The following is a 22,564-nucleotide window of genomic DNA, read 5'->3' on the forward strand; positions in this document are numbered from 1 at the left end:
TGAATCTGGATTCACGCAAATGTTGTTCGATTTTGTTTTGTTTTCCCCACAGCCTCGATTATTTTAGGATCTGTTTTCAAGCACAATACGTTTCTCAAGTGCTAGAGGCTAGCACTTACACGTCTTCAGGATAGGATTTGACCCTAGGGATATGCAAATCTGTGTAACACCAAACTGTACATGCCAGAGCTTAGAATGAATAAATTGGACATTTGAGATTTCCGGAGAGAACCAGAGATAGAGATTATGGCCACTACCGTGGGTATTGATTTGAAAGCCTGACTCAGGTTGCAGAAGGCCCTGGTCTTTTCCCAGAGCCCCTGCCCTTAGCCTCCTGCTTCGGGCCTGAAAAAGACACTGAGCGGCGCTTGTCTTCCTGAATGAGAAATATTGCCTGTGGTTACTCTGAGGGAGACCAACTGGTACATGTCCTATGGCAATGACAGGACGCGGCTCCAGCTGGAGCCTCTCTTCCCACTGTTGTACTCAGCTCGTCCTGGTTGCGCCAAAGACAAAAACCTCCCTCCCAAAGGCTTGTCCTCGAGCTGGGGGACGACACCTCATGTTAAACACCGCCCGTGGCACCTAGCATTTTGCCTGGCACATGATAAGGGCTCCTAAATATTTGTTACTGCCTGCCAAAAGAGATCAATTCAGCCGTGATTTTTCACTTCTCCAAAAGATTCGCTGCAGGGTTCCTTTAAATGGCCAGCTCCCCTAGTGCATTTAAAATGTGACTTGATTTATAGGAATTCAACATACAAGGCCCTGCGAGGCCACATCAATCGTGTAAACTGAGATGCATGTGCTGCTGGGTTCCCACTGACCGAGCGTGTTGGCAGCTCCCTCCACCAGCCTGGAATGCACACAAACCCCGGGGCTGCGCTCCCTTCTTTTATCACAAAGGAGCTCATTTTGTGAATGAACAGCCGCCGCCAGCAGCACGTTGGTATTCCCAGTGACCTTTGCCCGGGGATTGGATTCCCGCCCAGCAGGGAGACCGGGGCCCTAGGAAAAGGTGAGTTCCTTGATTGCCACAGCCTGCTGGGCTGAGGTCTGCGGAGGAAGGGGCTCCGGGAGCCTTTCCCTTTCCGTGCATCGCCTCCGAGAAGCTTCCCCTCCCGCCTGCGTCGCTCCGTCTTCTTTGTACGGGCTTGTTGGATTCCGTTCAGCAGGAAAGGCTCACTGCTTCTGCCGCTCGGCTCCTGCGGTTCTTTCTTCTGCTTCTTCTTTTGTTTTTTTAAGCTGTGAATAATAACCAGTCTAGCTTTGCCTTGCCTTTCCCGACCGTGATTCTGGGATCCTTGCGAGCTTCCGCCCCTTCCCCTCCTCCCCGCCCACCCCCTCCCTTCCTCCTCCTCCTCCTCCTCCTCCTCCTCCTCCTCACCACGGCTTTTTCAGTTTGATGTTTTTAGGTATCAAAGGAAGGTCTCCAGGAACCCTGCAACTAAAGACTTTAATGAGGACCATGCCCGAGAAATCCCGGCTGCCAAAGACATGATGATGATTTATGTCGCTCACTCACTCCCTAACAGCAAGAGGACTATTTGTAAAAATAAAAAAGCTGCTCATATGGAATTAAACAAGAGCATAGCTGCTTCCTTCCAGACCCTGGGAGCTTAACAAAGAGCATCCACACTCCGCGGCCAGCAGCACATGGCCCAGGGCCGGCCGTCTTCCTGTCACACAGCTCTCAGACAGCCGCGCACGCTCCCTGTCGGCGGACCCCAGCAGGCACATGCCCAGGGAAGCACAAACTCGGGTCGGACACAAAAGGGTCTACACTGACCTCAGGCCTCAGCTGAGCCACCGAAGGGCTCTGAGCATCAAGAGGTGGGCAGAGGCGCAGGCCGCTGCCGTGGTCGCCCCCAGGGCCTGGCCGCAAGATGGTTAGGCCCCTCTTTGTTCTTGGTGTCGGACCGCTGAGCGACCCATGGGTGCCACCTGGGTTCTGGCCAGCTCGCCAAAGGGGGAAGAGATACATTCTAATGCCTCTCTTTCCTCATGTTAGCTGAGGCCACCTCAGAGTCTTGATAGCAGTAAGGAGACGAAGCGTAGGACACGTGGAACGCAACGCTGACACCTGCTGATGATTATTATCGATCTGTATTGCGGCTGCCACCAATGGGGCCGCTCAGACCTCCTGCTGCAGTGACAGTACTTGACCGAGGGACTGGTCTATGTTCTTGCAGGTCACGATCGGTCAGGTGCGCCACAAAAGGGACCCCAGGGGAGACACAAGAAAACAGTGTGTTATACTCACGGGACCTAGACAGGGGGTTACCGTAGGGCATGCAAGGCCACGGTGGGGGGTGGGGGGTGGGGGAAGACCCCGGTTCTGGTCAAGTGACAGAAGACAGGAAAGCCTACACCATGACCTTCGTTGGGGTTTCTGCAAGCAAGGCAGGGCAGAGGAAACAGTTTAGGATTTTGACTAGTAAGAATAATTTCGGTGGATTCTGGGCCGTAGCGTGGGCTCTAATTGCCTCCGACCTGGTCCTGGCATAATTAAGGCAGGGGATTATTGCCTCCTGGGCCGTTCAGGCCAGAGAAAGAGCTTCGTGCTCTGGATTGGTTAGCTTGCACATCGGAGGCGTGCTCCTGGCTGAGGTCTTTGTTATCCCAGATCTGGCCAGCCCCTGCAGGAGCAGTCCCTCTCCAGCCAGAAAAGGTTTTTTTAAAATGTCAAAACGTTATAAAATACTCAAAATAAAAAAAAAAAAAAACTATGTACAGGGATTGGATTTGTGGCTACCAGAGGCAGGAGTTGGAGGGCAGAGGAATTGGAGGAAGGTGGTCCTAAAATAAATAAGTAATGAAGTAAGTAAATAAGTAAATAGCGTGTGTGCACAATACATGGCCCCAGCCGCTGTGCTCTAAATCCAAGTTTGCACCGTGCTCGCCCCAAGGCCACACTTCCTGCTGGCCGCTCTAAGTCGTTGATGCAGAAGAGGCAGGGATGCCCACGTGTGCTCATTCTCGAGAAGACCTGGGACTTCTCTGTTGGCAACTTCCGCTCAAGGACACCCCCAGGAGTTTAGCGTGGATCCGTTTCTGGGAACTGAACTGGTGCCCGAGACTCTCCTACCCCATCTCCTCGACGGGGGTCAGAACCACACTGGGTCTGAAGGCTCTCTCCCTGCCTTTTCTGCTTACCACCCCCTACCCCACAGCCCATTTTCTCCTACAGACAATTCCCCTCAAATAACAGCAATCATTCGCTATGTGTCTAAATCCCTGTTTTGGTGTCTGCTTTGGGGGACCTGACGTGACACATATACTAAGTAGGCTATTATTCTATGTTGTATAGTATCAGCAACTTTTCTGATGTACAGACGCGTGCTGGCTCTTTTACTTAGTCACTCAACCTTGAATAAAAACATTGACTAGGTATGCCGTGAGTGATGCTGAAGAGACAGAGATGTTATAGATTGAATGTTTGTTTATGCCCCATTCGCCCTCCCAAGTTTCTATGTTGAAATCTAACCCCTGATGTGATGGTGTTAGGGAAAAATCTGTTATTAGATGACCGACAGGACTGATGAGGGAATTCCAGTCCTTGCCAGAAGGCTCCCCTTCCGGGATTTCCTTCCTACCCACCTGCCGCAGGTGCCAAATTACTATTAATGAGGGAGGCGGAAGTAACAGACTATAAATTGTCCCCTCTGTTGACGCTCTGGGCTCAGATCTCTGGAGAATGATCTCCTCTGGGCCCACCGGTGTAAAATAAACCTCCTTCCTTCCAAGATCTCTGAGTGCCGCTTGGTTCTTCTGCGGGGTGATCCAGATGGGTTTTCCGTAACAATGGTATGTGGAGGGTGGAGCCCTCCTGACAGGAATTAATGCGCTTATAAAAGAGACCTTAGAAAGCTGCCTTGCTCCTTCTGCCATGTGAGGACACAGTCACAAGATGGCCGCCTGTAAACCAGGAAGTGGGTCCTTACCAGACCCTGAATCTGCTGACATCGTGATCTTGGACTTCTCAACCTCTAGAACTGTAAGAAATAAATTTCTGTCGTTTATAAGCCATCCGGTGTGCGGACTTTTGTTATAGCAGCCTGAATGGACTAGATACTCTCATTGATGGGCTGGCGAGTTGGGGTGCATTGATAGATATGTACACAAACAATCAGAATAATATGGTTAATATTCAAATTAAGGAATGTAAGCGGTCACAGGAGGAAGGGTTTCACTTTACCAGGGTTTGGGGGGGGGGGTTGGAGATGGACAAGAAAGACTTCATGAAAGAAGGATACTGGAATTCTGGCAGAAGATATCCCACCCTCTCACGTCCTATCTTCAGTATGACCCAAGCGATAAATAAAAAGGAAGAACAGGAGCCCGTAAGAGATTTAACATCACATAATTTGATGGGCTTCCCCCCTCTTCACTGCCTTTTACATCAGCTGTAAAGTAGCAGTAATTATCCGCCACAGATTTGAGACATATTCCGCGTCGCCAAATTGAAAGAAGCACAAAGCTCATGAACTCGTCCCTGTTGGAAGACAACTGTCGTAGAAGCAAGTTAGTTCGAGAGGCCACCGTGGTGCAGCAGCAAGGACGCGAGATGCGTACTATGGAGGCGTTCCTGGTACTCGGCTGGGCTCAGCCTGACCCTAGATCCAGCTTTCATAATCAAGTGGGATCTACTCTAGGCTGAATTGTGTCTCCTCCCAAAATTCATAGGTTGAATTCCTAACCCTCAAGTACCTCAGAATGTGACTGTATTTGGTCTTAATGGGGGTAATCAAGTTAGAGTGAAGTCAATAAGGTGGGCCCTCATCCAGTATGACCGGTCCCCTTATAAGAAGAGGAAATTCGGAGATAGAGATGCACAGAGAGAGAAGATCATGTGAACAGACACCGAGGGAAGATGTTCAGCTACAAGCCAGAGAGCGAGAGGCCTGGAGCGGATCCTTCCCTCATGGCTCTCAGAAGGAACTAACCTTGGCAACACCCTGGTCTTGGATGTCCGGCCCCCCAAATTATGAGACAATAAAATCTTTGTTGCTTAAGCCTCCCAGTCTGTGGTACTTTGTATTGTAGCCCAAGCAGACTACTATAAGACTTCTCTTTCTCCCCTTCCTTGGAGATAGGATCTGGCCCCATTCTGCTCTCAACCTTAACGGCGTGGTGAGCGGGTAAAGATGGTATTTTTCTTTCCCAGAGAGCTGGGGATTAACCTTTGACCATGGGAGAGAGAGCAGGGAAAGTGAGGCCTGAGGAAAAGCAGAAAGCCAGGCTTACCACAATGAGCACTTGGTCATGCAGAATGAGGAAGAGTTGACCGAAGAACACAGCTCTCAGAAGCTTCAAAGGCAGAAAATGGGAAAGACACACTCTTGGCCTTTGGATTTGAAGGCACCGATGCTATTGGGAAGCAAGATAAATCATTTCGCCGGACTAAAAATAGAGCAGGCCTGTCCGATCAGAGTCAGGGTAGATCGATCGCACTGCAGTCCAAAAGGAAGAAAAATGAGGCGAGAAGAAGGACATGCCTGGGGACTAGAACCTAAATAGCAACTCATATGAAGCCTTGCTTTGGCCCCTGAGAGACATGAAATGAGAATTCCTGAGAAAAGGCCGAGTGATACCTCAAACTCACAGCTGACATTGTTGGAAAGGAAGGCTTCATTGGCCCTGGGTCAGAACCAAGAAACGTGAGCAGTTTTAACTTGGAGGGTGTGATGTGACGATCCAGTCACTTTCCTGGGGACAAATGAAGTCAGTCTGTGACAGATACTACATTATAGCAAATTGTGTCCGTTGGGGAGCTCACCAATACCCTAGGCAGGGGCTGCAATATCTTAATGCCCAAATCATCTCCCTAACGTAAAACATTTCATGAAATTGCATTATTTACCCTGGTGTTTTTTGACATACTGAGGGGCAGTTTCCTGCTAAAGGACTTTTTTTTTTCATTTTTATGTAAACAACAGAAATGTGTGGGGTTTCTAAGGATAAATCTCCCCACCCAAACATACACCCTTCATGGATGTACCTCTTTTTAATGTCTCCGAGGTGAGACATTAACAGTGTACCTAACATGACTTTAGGCCTCCCTCTTTCAACTTGACTTGTGGAGCTCCACCCACCCTCTCCCCACCCCCGCCCCCCACCCCTAGCTCACCCCCATCATATGCCCAGCACTTTACAGGGGTAGGACAAGTAGCAAACAATGAAAGATAAGAGAGAACTAGGGTTTAAATTATACAATAAGTATTTCCACCCTCACCCACAACAAGTCGCCTTGCCCCATGCTTAGGGAAACAACTCAGAGCCGATCCACATGAGTTGTGCCTCAGAGGAGGGCAAAGGGCACCCTGGGGTCTATAGGAGGGGCAATGGGAGAAGCTACAGCTAAGAAGAGAGGACACTGGGGGACAGTTGCAGCCACATAAGGGATAGTCACCACTCAGGGGAATTCACGGATTTCTTGGGCACCTAATCCACACTAAGAGGATGAGGCTCTGGGAAGAAGAGCCGAAGCATCAGCCTTTAAATGTTACTTGTCATCTGAGTATTTGAAGGACTGCCTTGCCCATGAGTACTAGCCAGGGGCAACCCCATTCTTTTTCTTCTCTCTCTTCTCCTAACCATGTCTTTCCCTCTCATCCTTAGGAATACCATTAGATAGCAAAAACCCTAATTTGTATTTCCATTCCTCTTTCTAGAGCACAGAAATGGACATCTCCATTTGGGTGTCTCACTGGCGTTTTAGAATCATCATCTTCCTACAGCCATCTCTTCTCCCCTCTTCCCCATGAACAGACAAAACCCCAAAGCAGCTCCTTGACTCAGCATTATTCTTCACTTGTGGGGGTCAAAGATTCCCTCTCCTTTGACTCCTCTCTCTTCCTCCTAGTCCAGCATGGTAGTTTTCGACTACCTGTACCAAGTGTGTGGAAGATGCCCTTTCTCCCCCTGTCCAGTCACGGCCGGCACTGCCCCTTCCACCCCTCAGATGCTTCACTGCAGCCGCCCCTAACTGGTCTTCTTGCCCTCCTTCAGACTGTTCCTCTATTCTTTAAACTTTCCTCCATTATCCCCACTGGTGAAATTTTCTTTGAAAGGGCAGCCCAAATGCCACCATTTCCTCCATGAATCATCCAAAATATGCCCAGTGAGACATGGGCACTTCCTCTTCTGACATCACACAACCAAAATTTATCTTAACTTGTGTACATGAAGAAGATACATCCCAGATATTTATATTATGTCCTCTGTGCTCCGTAGAAATCTGTCCAATGTGATCAACTTCCCTATCCACTTGGATAACATATCCACACCTCAAGTTAACGTGCCCAAAGAGAATTCTTGCTTTTTCCACTTAAAACCTGTTAATCCACCTGCCTTCCCCATTTTATAAATGGTTGCATGATTCTCTTTATGTGTCAAACTAACCATGGATTTATCATGGATTCCTCACCTTTGTTCTTATCCAATCCAGTGAATGCTTTTACTTCCAGAATATATCCTGACTTACCAACTTCCCGTTACCCCGTTATTATCTTAGCGTAAACTAACGTCTTGTCAGGATTATTGCAATAGACTCTTACAGAATCTCCTTGATAAAGTGTTTCATAGAAAATGTAAATGAGATCATGTCATTGACCTGCTGAATACCCTCCAAAGGCTTTTCATCAGGCTTTGAATAAAATTCAAATTCTTTACTCTGGCCTCCAAAGCTCTATGTATGGTCTAGCCCCTAAGTGGATCTCTGACTTCATATTCTACTACGTCCTCTTTGTTTTCCTTGCTCTTTTTATCCTTTCCTTGAATATAGCAAACATGTTTCTGCCTCAGGATCTTTCCTCTTCTTCCTCTTATCTGAGACACTCTTTCCCAGATCCAGCCCCTTCTCTTCATCCATCTCTCAAGTCACACGTCAGCTTCTCAGAGAGGCCTTCCCTGACTGTCTACTAGAAAAAAAGACCCTTTCTCGCCTCACTTCATCTCATTTGGTTTTATATTCTTCACAACAATGAATGCTGAATGAAATCCCCAACTTATTTGTTCCTTTGTTTTTTTGTCTCCTTTCCTCTTGAGTATGAGCTCCATAAAAGGAGGAAACCTACCTGTGTAGCTAACAAACTTTCCACCTCATGGCTCTTGAAAAATCATACCACTTGTTGGTTGTTTCAACCTCCAAAATAGTCCATGATGATTCTCTTCTTCTAGTATTCACACTCAAGCACAGTCCGTTCCTGCAATAAATAGGAATGACCTATGTAACCAATAGGGATATTTCTGGGGCATCTGGGTGGCTCACTTGGTTAAGCTTCCGCCTCTTGGTTTTGGCTCAGGTCATGATCTCATGGTTTGTGACTTGAAGCCCCGTGTTGGGCTCTGTGCTGACAGCACATAGAGCCTGCTTGGAATTTTCTCTCTCCTCTATCTCTGGCTCCTCTCTTGCTTGTGCTCTCTCTCTCTCTCTCTCTCTCTGTGAAAATAAATAAACTTTGAACAATAGGATATTTCAAGAATGGTGAAGCATAAACTTCTGAGACTGGATCATAAAAGATATGACTTCTGCCCTGTTTTCATGGATGACTCATTCTGGGGAAAGCCAGCTGTCATGTAAGGACACTCAGCAGCCTTATGAAGACCATGTGGCAAGAAACTGAGACCCCCTGCTGATAGCCAGCACTAAGTTTGCAGCCCTGTGAGTACATCTGGTACATGGATCCTCCAGCCCCAGTCAAACCTTCAGATGACTGGAGCCCCAAGCAACATCTTGACTGCAGCCTCTCACGGGACCTCAAGCTAGAACTATCCAGCTAAAATGCGCCTGAATTCCTGACCTGTAGGAACTGTGTGAGATAACAAATATAATTTTAAAATATTTAAAAAAATCTTTTTAATGTTTATTTTTGAGAGACAGAGAGAGATGGAGCATGAGCAAGGGAGGAGCAGAGACAGAGAGAGAGAGAGAGAGAGAGAGAGAGAGAAAGAATCTGAAGCAGGCTCCAGGCTCTGAGCTGTCACCACAGAGCCCAACGTGGGGCTCAAACCCACGAACTGTGAGGTCATAGCCTGAGCCAAAGTCAGACACTTAACTGACTGAGCCACCCAGGCACCCCAATTTTAAAAAGTTTATATGTAGTTTTAAGCCACTACATTTTGAGATAATTTGTTATGAGGCACTAAATATTACGCAACAACTGCTGGCTTATTGTTGTTGTCATTATAATGCTTTTTTTCCTTGTCCAAGAATACAATAAATACACCATAAGAAGTACTTTTCAGTGTTCCAATTTCAGGCAGAGAAAAACACAACAACTTATTCAACCCAACAGTTCCTAGTTAGGGAATATTATGTGAACTAATTTGAATTGTATGCTGTGTTTGGATAAACCAAGGCGTTTTATTTGCTGTACTTAAGCGAGGCAGATGGGTGTCACCTATAGCTCTTTAGGCTGTTGTGAGCATGCCTTATTTCCAGGCACTTTGAAGCACTTTTGGGTTTAGACATGTTAATATTGTGCCCCTCAAATGTTTTTTCATGTAAAACTTTATTTATAAGTACAGTTGGAGCATAAGGAAATTATAAGCTCCCCTGAATTAAAAATGGCAACTATAATGATGCAGAATGTAGCATCCAAAGAATGAGTCCCTCCCACCACCTACTATAATGTAATCCTCACATTACATTGCATTTCTTTCCTTTCCAAGTGTATTATCAATACCTCTTTTTGTTGTCCAATTGTGTATTTTTATACCTGTGAAAAATTGTTAGTTATCTCAGAAGTGGAGCACATCATACTTTTTCCCTTTAATTTAATATTAATATGAATACTTTTGCATTCAACAGTTTTCCATTTCATGGAAGGATTTTCAGGAATAAATTAAGGCTTTAAGTGAAGGGAAGAAGGATATACATGGTTTATAGAAGGCAGTCAATAAATAGTCAAGTGGACAAATCAAAGCTCCTTATTCCCTGAGCTTGGCCTAGAACCCAAATTTCATAAGCCAGTATGTTTTCTATATACCTTATTCTGACCTGACTAAATTGATAATTATTCACCCACAAATTTTATTTATTTTTTTGTTCTTGAGGGCAACCTCCTTAAGGTCAGGCCTCTTTTATTGTGGTTGTAATTAAACCTACCTTGTTGGTTTCTCCGTGTACCTGATTGGCAAATTGATCGTAGAACTACCCACCACATTTATTCATTCAGCAAACATTGACTGAGTGCTCCCCACAGTGTCAGGCACTGTGCTAGGTACTGAGTACCTAGAGATGGATGCGATGTGGTCCCTGATATCAAGCTGCTCCAATTTAGTAAGAGAGAAAGAGGAAAAACAAAGAATTAAATATAGGGGGAAGAAAGATTCAAATACTTTAACAGAAGGGTGAAGGGAACATGGCCGGAATGACATGACTATCCCAAGGAAAGGATTAGAGGAAACTTCCACAAGGGATACTTGAGGTAGATCCTGAAGGACAAGTGTTAGTAATCAGTGAATGTTGGTTGATGTTGCCTCCAAGATTCTGTTGGCTTGGGCTATGGAATTGTTCTTGAGGTTGGATTACCTTTTTCCCTGGTGGCGTGTAGGAATTAATGAGAGAAAGGAGTGAATGAAGATTTGAGCGCTGACCCCCAAACTGGGAAACATTCATTCCTCATGCATCTTAGATTAATTCAAAGAAAATGGATAGAGAGGATTATCAATAGTACTTCCTTGTTGCGTTTTTTTCCTTTTCCTTTTAAACGTTGCTACAGCAACATTCTATTGAAGCCCCTCGAAGGCATAGGAGACTGTCAGTTGGTTGTTACAACTGACATGGAAGGGCTGGAAGCATTTTCAGAGGTATCCAAGTGCATAAGGTGCAACTATTAGGTAATGAGTTGGAATTTTAACAGTCCCGAACGCATACATCTTAATGAGCATGGTCCCCCAGGGAGGAGGTCAACTGCTTATTCCAATGATTTTGCCATTACTAGAAATATTCTGGGAATGCATGTCTCTCTGGAAATTGTCTTCAAACCTACAGCATATTCTTTTGAATTGCCTTGATGATGGGTAAATCTTAGTCCTTGGGGTCTGAATTTTTACTTATGTGTAACAGGTAATTTTCCAGGCCATACCAAGCTGGGGGAATAGTTAAATGAGAAGACAGTGACATAAGCCCATTACTCCACAGCTCAGCCCTACCAGCTGGTTTGCTAGAATTCTGAACTGCCTCATTCTGCCTCCAGGTGTATGTGTGGGGAGAAGGGAGCAACATTAGTGTGGACAGAGGAGGTGTGGAGATGGGTTGGTTGTGGGTTTTTTGTTGTAGTTGTTGTTTTTACAAATAGGTTTATTTAAATCTATTTATTTATGTACTTTCCCCCCTCCATAACTGTTCAATTGTCTTGCAATCAATTCCAGTTGATTTCCACTAAATAGTGGAAGGCCCTTTGCTTCTACTGGATCTAGAAGATACTTTCTAGAGATACTCCATATAGTAGATTGCCTTTAAAGATGGCTGTCATTTCTTCCCTTTCTCTGCCTTCCATCTGCTAAAATATGGGCTAACTTGTAATTGTGTTGATCAATAGAATATAGCAGAAGTGACATTGTACCAATTCTGCGCCTAGCACAGATTTGAGAGAACTGGAAGCTTCTACTTCTTGCGTCTTGGATTACTCACTCTTGGGATGCTTCTCCTAGACACCTAGACACTAGGCCAAGATAGGTGTAAGCCATGTCGAAAGGCCAAAAAGAGTAATCCCCTTTTGGTTTCACCACACCAGAGTCAGAGTTGGGGTTCTTATTGCTCAGAGCTCCATTCTTCAATTTTTGTACCAAGTCGCCATCCTAGGTGGTCTCTTTGCTTCTGTTCTTGTCCACTTTCCACCAGTTGATTCTGCAGCCAGCAGTCAGAAGAGTTCCTTTATTTTATTTTATTTTATTTTATTTTATTTTATTTTATTTTACAGAGAGAACATGAGCAGGGTGGAGGGGCAGAGGGCCCACACTCAGAGCAGAGCCTGATTTGGGGCTCAATCCCATCACCCTGGGATCATGACCTGAGCCAGAATCAAGAGTTGAACGCTCAACTGACTGAGCCACCCAGGCACCCCATTTTTCTTTAAAATGAAATATCAAATCACATCTCTCTGCTCAGAACCCTCTAGTGGGTCCCCACTTCTCTCAGAATAAAAAGCCCAAGTCCACGAGGTGCCTCAGGGTCTGCCCTGGTGGCCAGCCAATTCTCTGACCTTATCTCTTAGCATTCTCATGGAGATGCTTCTCACTTTGGGCACATTGCTCCCCTGACCCTCCTTGAATAAACCTGTACACACGCTGTTCCCTCTGCCTGGCACTGTCTCCCCTTAAATACGCATGTGATTTACTCCTCCACTATCTCTAGTCTCTGTTCCAATGTCATCTTCTCTGTGACGTTTTTGTTCTCCATCCTTTTTTTTTGTTTGTTTTTAGTTTCTTTTTTTTGAGAGAAAGTGTGAGTGCAGGAGGGGCAGAGAGAAAGGGAGAGAGAGACAATCCCAAGCAGGTTCCATGCCCAGTGCTGAGCCTGGTGTGGGGCTCGATCTCACGAATCATGACCTGAGCCAAAACCAAGTGTCTGATGCTTAATTGACAGAGCCACCCAGGCATTCCTTGTTCTCCATCCTTTTAAGAAGGGTGACTCTTACCCCTTCTTAGCACTTCTGATCCCCCTCACTTTGCTCTAATTTTCTCCCATAGCATTCAACAACACACACGTAATCTTTTTGTTCACTGTCTCCCCCAACTAGAATGTTAGCTCCAAGAGACAGGTAATTTTTTTTGTTGTTGTTCACTATTTATCTCCTGTACCTAGAGCAGTGCCCGACACTCACGTATTTGTTCAATGAACAAATCAGTTAGTTACACCTAATGGCAGAGAAGGGGGAATTCAAAGCCAGAGGAGTGGCGTCAGAAGCTGAATGGCTAACCTGAGCTATAATTTTGGGGGGAAGTCTCATATTTCATCTTTAAAATTTTAAAGACTGCTGTGCTCTATTCCCTTATAAAATCTGTGAGATAGGAAAGATAATCCTGGAGTAAAACTGATATTCTAAAAAGATGTATGATGTCAGTCATTCATGAAGAAAGCATTTGTTGAGTGCCCGTGAGGTGCAGGGCACCGGGAGATGGAAGGGTATACCCTCTCTTCTGCCTTTACCTCCCCATGCTACACCCTCTCTTCTGTCGCTTTGTGATCCTTCTAGGACCACCTGCCCCCAAGAAGAATGTGTCCTGTAGACTACAAAACTCAGAGTTTAAGGAGCAATTGTGACATTCTTCTCCAAATGCTGACGATACTGTTTTTATTAAGTAATAATCACCAGTTTTTAGAGTTTCACTACGTGTTCTGATTTTCTGTTGTTGCATACAAAACCACCCCAAAACTTAGTGGTGTGAAATAGCACAATTTGGCAAGTCAGGAATTTGGGCAGTTGGAAATTGGGAACTTCCACGGCCCTTGTGTCGCCTTCACATTTGATGGGGCTTCAGCTGGGTGGCTCAAATGGCTGGAGAATATTTGCCTTGCCTAGGGCCATCTGCTGGGGACTTGGTTTTGAAAGTGGTCTGGTTCCTTGGTTCTTCTCCAAGTTATATCCTTCTGGATCTGAAATGAAGATTCTTCACTCACGCGACTGGTGCCTGGACACAGCTGGAAGGGCTAGGGCCGGCTTGGTATCTTTTTTTTTTTTGTCCACACAGATGCTTCTTGTGACTAGCTTGAGCTTCCTCACAGCATGGTGGTCTCAGAGCAGTTGGACTTCTTACATGCCAGCCGTATCTCCCAGAATCAGCCTTCCAAGAGACTAGACAGAAGCCAGAAGTTTTCTCATGACCTACACTTGGGAGTCTCGGAAAATCAATTGAACTGAATTCCATTCATCAAGCAAGTCACTAATACCCATATCCCAAGAGAGAGGAATTAGACTCTACCTCTCAGTAGAAGGGAAAGAAAAAAAAAAAAAAAAAAAAAAAAAAAATTGTGGCCATCTTTAATCTACCCCACTATAAGTAGGCTGTGTGATAAGTGCTGTACTTGCAGGATCTTTTTTTAATCCTCTGACAACCCTATGAACAGATGCAATTATTTGTTTCCATTTCACAGATCAAGAAATTAAAGTTTTGAGGAAAATTAACTTCCCCCGAACACAGAGCTTAGTGGTGGAGTCGGTAACAAATTAAAATTCAATTTCCTTAAGTTTGTAAAACAAGCAGATAACATGCTGCCTCCTTAGAAATGGCTTCCGGGCACACAGGGCAAAGTGAGTGGAGACAAGGAAGGTTGGGTCCTAGGGGAAGTCCTCACCACGGTGCCAAAGAAGGGCCTCGTGAAGGCACCGACTACACAGTTAAGTCCATTTTTGAGCATGGAGCAGAGAGAAGCCTTGGGGCTCCAGAAAAGAATCTCGGCAGCTATAAAATAAAGCAATTATGCCTCAGGATATATATGAACCACAGCTGGTAACCCCAGACTGGGATATTGATTTCTTCAGGGCAAATGAAAGAGAACGTGGATGCCAAATTGTGTGTGTGTGTGTGTGTGTGTGTGTGTGTTAACCTAAGAAAAATAATGGCTCGTCTCCGCACCACCCCTAACAATCCCACATTCATGAAGTGGCTCCAACCGGCGAGGCTGTGTTTGGAATGGAAAGACCCGGGGCCGAGGAAAAGGAAAGTGGAATTTCTCTTCGGAGTTTTGAAGTCCCTCCTGAGCTCACGGCTTCGAGCTGCTTGAAAAGCTTGCAGGGAATTTCCACACTTAGCACACTTCCCGTGGCTGGCCGCCGCCTTGCTCCAAAGCCCATTTTGTGGGGTTTAAGGGGGTTTCGTTCCGCAGCATTCTAATAGATGCTGTCAGTCGGGCTGGATCCTGGCAGTGGAAGACGGGTCACCCCGAAAGGTTTACCAAGGTCCTGTTTCCTGACTGAATGCTTGGTTGATGGTATCTTGTCTGATTCACATCCTATTGGAAACGGTGTGAAACAGGGTCCTGGAGTAGATCTGGTTTTAGTCACTCTGGCTTATGTGGCCATGTTTGACAGGCAGCAGGGGCTGGGCTGTGTGGTTTTAAAAGAGAAATCTTAGTTTTAGGGGAAGATTTTTTTTTTCTTTCGATAGGTTGAGAAACTTACCAGTTGCTTGTGGCAACACAGTGCTGAACGGCCACAAAATACTTAAAAAAAAAAAAATCTGTTTGCTTGTTCCGTTTATGTATTCGGTAAATGTTCGCTTATTTATAAAGTTGTCTGCTTTGTGCCAGGTATTATACTTAGTATTCGGGAGACAATCATGTACAAACTAGATGCCCTCATGAAGGTTATGGTCAAGTTGGAAAATACAGCAATTGAACAAACTCAAAAACTAATATAAATAGTTGCTGTAAAGGAAAGATACAGGTGCCAGGAGGCAGTTTGACAGTGGGCTTGACTTAGATGGAAGGGCTCAGACAGGTGCCAAGGAAGAGACACTCAAACAGAGACCTGCAGGAGAGAAAGGAGAGATCTAGGCAGAGTGGAGAGAACAGTGTTCCAAACAGAGGGAACAGCAAAGGGGAGGGCAAGTGGCTCCGAGGGGGTTCAAGAGAAAGAGACAGCCCAGATAAGGCAGGACCTGAATGCCAAGAGAAGAATCTTATGTTTTCAATCCTCCTTCCAATCAGTTTTGTTTCAACCACTTTCTATCACTGTCAGTTTAATTAGAAGCGAGAACCTATTGAGCTAATTCGATCCTAAAACACACAAGGCCGCTGGCATCCTCCACTGGGGAGTAGTAAGATCGTCAATAATAAAGCACTAGTTCGGCAGAAAGATGGGATTCAAATGTGAATTTATTGTCCTGTTTATAGTTTTCACTACCAATGTCCATTTTTACTGCTTCTCGATCAAAAATTACCGAGTACATCCTATATGCAAAATGCCTTGAAGGATTCAAAGACATGGCCGACACGTCCCTTTTCTCTCACAGCGTATAACTCAGAACAGGAGCTGGCTCTGTGAGTCACCCCACAAACCACAGAATCACGCAGAGAAGTGGACAGCGTCTTAAGGACCATCCGATCCAGTCTCGGGAGAGCTCGCACGGTAGTTGTCTTCTAATTTTGTCGTTTCCATTTTGATTACAATCTAAAATAAATTTTACCAGTTAAAAAAAAATAAGGTCCTCTTGTTCACACTAATGATTTAAAATCGGAGGATATATCACGGAGTTAGTTTCTTTTTTTTTTTTTTAATTTTTTTTTTAACGTTTATTCATTTTTGAGACAGAGAGAGAGACAGAGCATGAACGGGGGAGGAGCAGAGAGAGAGGGAGACACAGAATCCGAAGTAGGCTCCAGGCTCTGAGCCATCAGCCCAGAGCCCGATGCAGGGCTCGAACTCATGGACCGCGAGATCGTGACCTGGCTGAAGTCGGACGCTTAACCGACTGCGCCACCCAGGCGCCCCTGTCCTTTTGTATTCTTCATTCCATTGCTTTCCTGTAAATCTCCATCAACCATGAATGATTCAGTATTATTATCCTTTCCTCAGAGATGAAGAAATCAAGGTTTTTAGCTGTTACGTTACTTGCCCAAGTTCAGTGAATGGGCAGTGCAGATAGCAGAGTTGGAACAAACGTATTCGGATCCCCAGTCCAGTGCTCATGCCGTTGTCCCAGCCCGCGAGGACTTACGGTGACGCGTATCATTCATTACAGTCTGAAGCTCCTGCTCCAAGCAACATGTTTGGTCTCATTTTACCACTGATACAAAAAATGAGGTCATGGTCACCCCGTGACAGCTTACTGAGCTCCTCCGCTTAGCTGCGGTGGTCTAAAAACATCTACAAATTCTTCGAATGCTCCATCAAGCTGGGCTATGTGCCCTCCTCTTGAATCTGGTCAACCCGTAGCATGTAGTACAAGTGAGTCTACATGATTCTGAGGCTGAGTCATAAAAGTTAACACAGCTTCCCCCTGGTTCTCCAGGGGTACTTCTTTTTGGAACCCAGCCACCAGTCTGTGCACGGCCCGGTCACACAGGAAAGCCACGTGTGGGTGCTCAGCTGATACCCACACCCCATCCAAGCCGCCACCCACGGCGTCCAGCGATCTCAGACTTCCCTAAGCAAGCCTTGAGACAGCTCCAGCCCTGCGGCTATCAAACTGCAGCCACATGAGAGAGTGTACGGGAGAACCCTTCAGCTGAGCCAGAGCCTTGGGAGGTGATAATAAAACGACTTCTAAGCCACTAAGTTTCAGGGTGATTTGTTCAGCAGCCACAGCGGCTGGGATGCTAGTGGAGCACCTCGCATGGGGGGACCTCTGTGTGTGTTTCTCGGAGAGGAGTCAGCTCTGTGCTGGCCGCTTGGTCCAGGTTGACTCCCCGGGACCAGAAACTGTGCACGATTTTGGCCTGACTGCCCCTACCATTCCTGGTCCTCTGACTCATACATTCTCTTTTCCATTAGAAAATACTGGGCTTTTGGGGGCGCCTGGGTGGCTCAGTCAGTTGGGCATCTGACCTTGGCTCAGGTCATGATCTCATGGTTTGTGGGTTTGAGCCCCAGGTCAGGAATCTGTGCTGGAGCCTGGAGACTGCTTCGAGTCCTGTGTCTTCCTCTCTCTGTGCCCTGTCCTGCTCTCTCTCTCTCTCCCTCAAAAATGAATAAACATAAATTTTTTTTTTAAAGAAAATACTGGGCTTTTGACCTCAGCTCAGTACTGCTTTTGCAGGCACGCCATTGGCTCAGTCTTGGGTAAAGATACCATGCTCTACAGAGTTTCTCCTGATGAGGTGTCTCCCTCCACTAGCGTGAAAGCTTTTCCCTCCCAGGTCTGGAATCTGGTGAGCCAGCTGCCTTGAAGGGATGGAAGGACTAACGGCAGCCAAAGGAAAGCCACGGGCAGTGAGCATCTTCAGGGCAAGGAAATGTCTGCCTGTCTGCCTCCTGCCCCCAGCACAGTCCCTGCCCAGATGAACCTGGGTCGAATGAATGCATGAATGAATGAACTTAAAGTAGCAATAGATTTGCCAGAGCTGATGGCATTCACTGGCTTGTGAATGAACCATCAATTACATATTCTTTTGTAACAGAAAAATTCTCCCCATCCCCTGGAAAAGTGGGGAGTGCAAGAGAACAACGTCATTTGTGGTCGGGGGTAAGTTGAAGACTTTTAAAGGCAACAATTATCAGGAGAAGAGAAGTTTAATTTGGCGGAGTCAATTTCTAGCTTCTGGTCCCTAAAATATAATCTCCTTTGAAAGTGAGAGGGCATCGTTCTGTACAGGCTGCATGTTGTTTGCAGAAAGCAGAGATGCCTCCTGTGCGGTGCATTTGGAGGTCCCAGGAAGTTCCCTGTTCCCAGGAGCTTTCGCAAATGATCCCATAAGCTGGGCACCACACAGCTCCGGTGAGCGCTGTTCACGGAGACCAGGAGCTTCTCAACGGACAAAACCACATATAACAGGTGTGTGAAAGCCCAGAGAAGGAAGCAGTTGGTGCTGCTGAGGGAGATCAGAGAAGACTTCAGGAAGTGACGTTTCAGCTCTGCTCTGAAGGCTGGGAAGGGGACAAGGGGATTATGGGCAGTAGGGTTAAAAACTCCAGAGTGCTACAGATGCATGAGTGACCAGAGTGACCAGTGGCGAGTGACGTGTGGGGAGGATAGAAACAAAGCGTGAAGCTGGGGCGCCTGGGTGGCTCAGTCAGTTAAGCGCCCGACTTCAGCTCAGGTCATGATCTTGCGGTCTGTGAGTTCAAGCCCCGCGTCGGGCTCTGTGCTGACCGCTCAGAGCCTGGAGCCTGTTTCAGATTCTGTGTCTCCCTCTCTCTCTGACCCTCCCCCACTCATGCTCTGTCTCTCTCTGTCTCAAAAATAAATAAACGTTAAAAAAAAAAAATTAAAAAAAAAAAAAAAAAAGAAACAAAGCGTGAAGCAAGACATGAGCAGCCCTGAACACCAAACTGTGGAGTTCAGGCTTTAATCTACAGACAATGCGTGGCCGCTGATAGTTTCTGTACACGGAAGTAACACAACTGGGTGGCAAGAACAGACCGGAAGCTGAGACACTGGTTAGACATATAATAATCCTGCCCATAAAGGAGGATCTGAATTCTGAATTACAAACAACTGTTTCAAAACAAGACAAAACAATGACAACAAGTTATTAACCCCTGGCCAACATCTATTATGTTCTTAGTAGGAATGGTGGGTTTTCAAAATAGTGTCAAGACGGGGTCTGATTGGGAGGACAGACATACAGATGAATAAGAAGTGTTACGGGGTGGGCCGCCTGGGTGGCTCGGTAGGTTAGGCGTCCAACTTCGGCTCAGGTCATGATCTCACGGTCCGTGAGTTCAAGCCCCGCGTCGGGCTCTGTGCTGACAGCTCGGAGCCTGGAGCCTGTTTCAGATTCTGTGTCTCCCTCTCTCTCTGCCCCTCCCCTGTTCATGCTCTGCCTCTCTGTCTCAAAAATAAATAAACGTTAAAAAAATAAAAAAAAAAAAGTGTTACGGGAGCAAAGCAGGTATCTAATTGTACCCTTAGGAGTTTAGGAAAGTACACCAGGGAATGCGGCTTTTGAATAGAGTTTGCCAGGAAGCGGTATAAGATGCACCACGGGCAGAGCCTCAAGAGCAAGGCCCGTCTGTGGGGAGGATTGCTGGGGAGTTGGCTGGAATGATTAAGCAGGGCTCTCACTGCAAAGGATCTTGTAATACTAAGGATTGGCCCTGACCCTCGTAGTGCATTCTCTGTTAGCAGAGGAGAACATGGCAGGCCTCAGAGAAAGCCGCTGTGAGCGCCTAGCAAGGAGCCCGGGTTGTAAGCTCACGATTGACTGAAAGCCAGTCCCTCCCCTCTGTCTTTGCAAGATCAGAAAGGTGGGAGATGGTCTTACGTGCAGAAGCCTTCGGTCACGGTAATGTGGGCTGCCTCATAGAGACCAGTTTCCTAATTCCTTGTATCCCGAAGTTGGGCGGGTCCGGCGTGGCCACAAACCAGCGGCCTCCAGGGCCGCATCGATAAGCACGGTGGTGTTTGTGTGCGGTCGTCGTCGGTGACGTGCGTGTTGTCAGGGGTGGGGAGGAGCGTGCTGGGCCTTTCGGGGCTTGGAGAGATGTTTGAGTCCGGTCAAGGGTTTCCGACGGTTAATAGAAAACAGATCTTGGCCCCAAGGAAGGGGACCCGGAGACCACGTTCACCTACTTGACAGTGATACTGGACTCACCCAAACCAAGGTTTTTAACATACACTTTTGGGCATTTTGGAAAGCCAGCCGGTATACTCTTGTAAGAACAATACTAACCTTCACAGGAGAAACAATAGTAACCATTGTGAGCTTTCATGGAGTGTTTGTTACAGATGAGAGAGTCACTGTTACAAGCATTAGTCAGTTTCCAGTGCCTTATATTTATTAGCCCATTTAACCTTTAAAGTCGCTCCACGAGGTAGGTGTCACTGTCCTCACCCAAAGCCTAGTAACTTGCCAGAGATAATGCAGCTGCTCTTTGGTGGAGGCCGAGTCAAACCCAAAGGAGGAACCGCAGGGACCGTCCCTGAGTTGGCAGGGAGTTATCTCTGTAATTGCTGGTCATGGAGATGTTCACTGGGAAGAGTTGCACGCTGAGTAGAGCTTCCATGAACAGGGACGCAGGACTTTGTCAGTGGCGCCTGTGATGCCCAGACCTGCCATAGATGTTGTTAGAGTCCCAGGGGCCATTCCTGCCATGTTCCCATAAAGGGCAAGCATTATTCAGACACCCCCGTCCTGCTTACACATTAAGGAGGTGGGGTCTGACGGTCATTAAGGAGGTGGGGTCTGATGGTCATAAGGACGCTTTGGAGAACCACAGAAGTAATGCTTCTCTTATCAGTTTGGATCCATTTGCCCATTACCCAGTTGAGAGAACCTTGCAGAAAAGCAATTTCCTAATATGGCACTCTGGCTCTATAATGTAAACATTTGCGTTCATGGGACAGATAGGCTTGAGATGTTGTTAAACCCTCTAGGGACACATTATTCTTTCTATTTTCTCCTCCGTGATGGGATACGACATTATACGGCGGTGGGGAGGTGGAGCGTCTTGTGTACTTATGCATTTTCCCATTGATTCTCTCGTGGCATTTTGACTGTACATTATTTTCCCAGAAAAATCATCATAAACCGTTTGGAATGGTCATGCATTTCCTGAGCGCGGAAGACTTTTGTCTCTAGCTTTGCCGTCAGAAACGGAGACTCTGAGAGACCCTCTGTCCTGCAGTGGGACTAAGAATCACACCTATGCTCCTGCTTCCCCGCCTCCCCGGCACTCTCCCCAACCCAACAACCATTCTTTCTTTCTGGCCCTGGCTCAACCCTGTGCTTCCAAATGAAAAGATCTGGCAACAGCCTGACACTAAATAGCTTTGTCCCTTCGCCTTGTATTAAGTATTCCTCTGCTTGATGAAGTGCAGGTCTCCTTAAAGCGAAAAGCTTATCAGGTGCTCCAGAGGTCACCCAACTGAACTCCGCACCAGACCTCAGAGCAGTTTGGAAAGCGGAATCCTTCGACGCCTCTTCCACGCCGCCGGGGCAAGGAGCACTCACCTGGAACCCTCGGGGTCAATCTTACAGAACAGCTGTGTAGATGGTTTCTAAGATCGCTAACCCTTTAAATATGCTGTCCACTCAATGTCCCTTTGCCCACCTCCCCGCCCCCCACGTATTTCCAAGCCTCGTCTGCAATTTTTTTTTTTTTTTTTTTACTGCTTTTCTTCTATTATTTCCACCTCTTTTTCTTCCTAGCACTAGGTGGGGAACTTTCAGAAATATGCTCCCCTCTGCCTGCTCTGTGCCTTCTTTGTTTCCCTTTATGCCAAGCGACTGCCATCAGTCAGCTAGAGGCTTTAGGGAATGTCTCAGACTGTAATTCCTGGAAGCAGTGTCTGACAGAAATCCAGGCAGATCTGCTAAATAACTTTTAAGGAAAAGGATGGTCTTTTGAAGCCAGCGTCGTTTCAGCATCCTCTCACAAATGGGTTCTCTTCAGAGGAAACAAAACGAAAGACAGCGTAGCGTATGTGTTAATGCTGATTCTAACGGAGGGTTTACTTGTGTTAACCCTTTTCTAGACATTATTTCACACACTTCACTAGATTTTGTCAACTCTCAATAACCCAGTGAGGGTTGTTGGCCCCCTTGTGGTGTAAATGGGCACCATTTACAAAGACCCAGTGAAACTGAGGACCTCTCCAAGGTCAGGGCTCTGGGCAGCTTGGACGGAGAAAGGACAGTAAGTGTCCGAGGACGTGAAGATTTTTCATTTCAATGATGCAGAGCAAAGGAGACAAAGGTTATGAGCCAAGAGGGCTTGAGTAGCTGAGTGGCAGAAGAGTTTGAAGGTAAAGCCAGCGAGGAAAGAATGAGGTACTCATGGGGAGGGGCTTAGCTGGGGCAGTCAGGAACATGCAGAACTGTACCTTGCGGCTTCGCCTCTCCCCGACCACCACATTGGGTCATCACTGGAGAATGGTGATAACTGGGAGGTGGGCCAGAGTGAGCTGACCGCCATATTGCCGCCGGGACATTCATGAATGGTGTGGAGGG

Source organism: Lynx canadensis, chromosome B4 (assembly GCF_007474595.2).
Source record: "Lynx canadensis isolate LIC74 chromosome B4, mLynCan4.pri.v2, whole genome shotgun sequence".
NCBI classification, from domain to species: Eukaryota; Metazoa; Chordata; class Mammalia; order Carnivora; family Felidae; genus Lynx; species Lynx canadensis.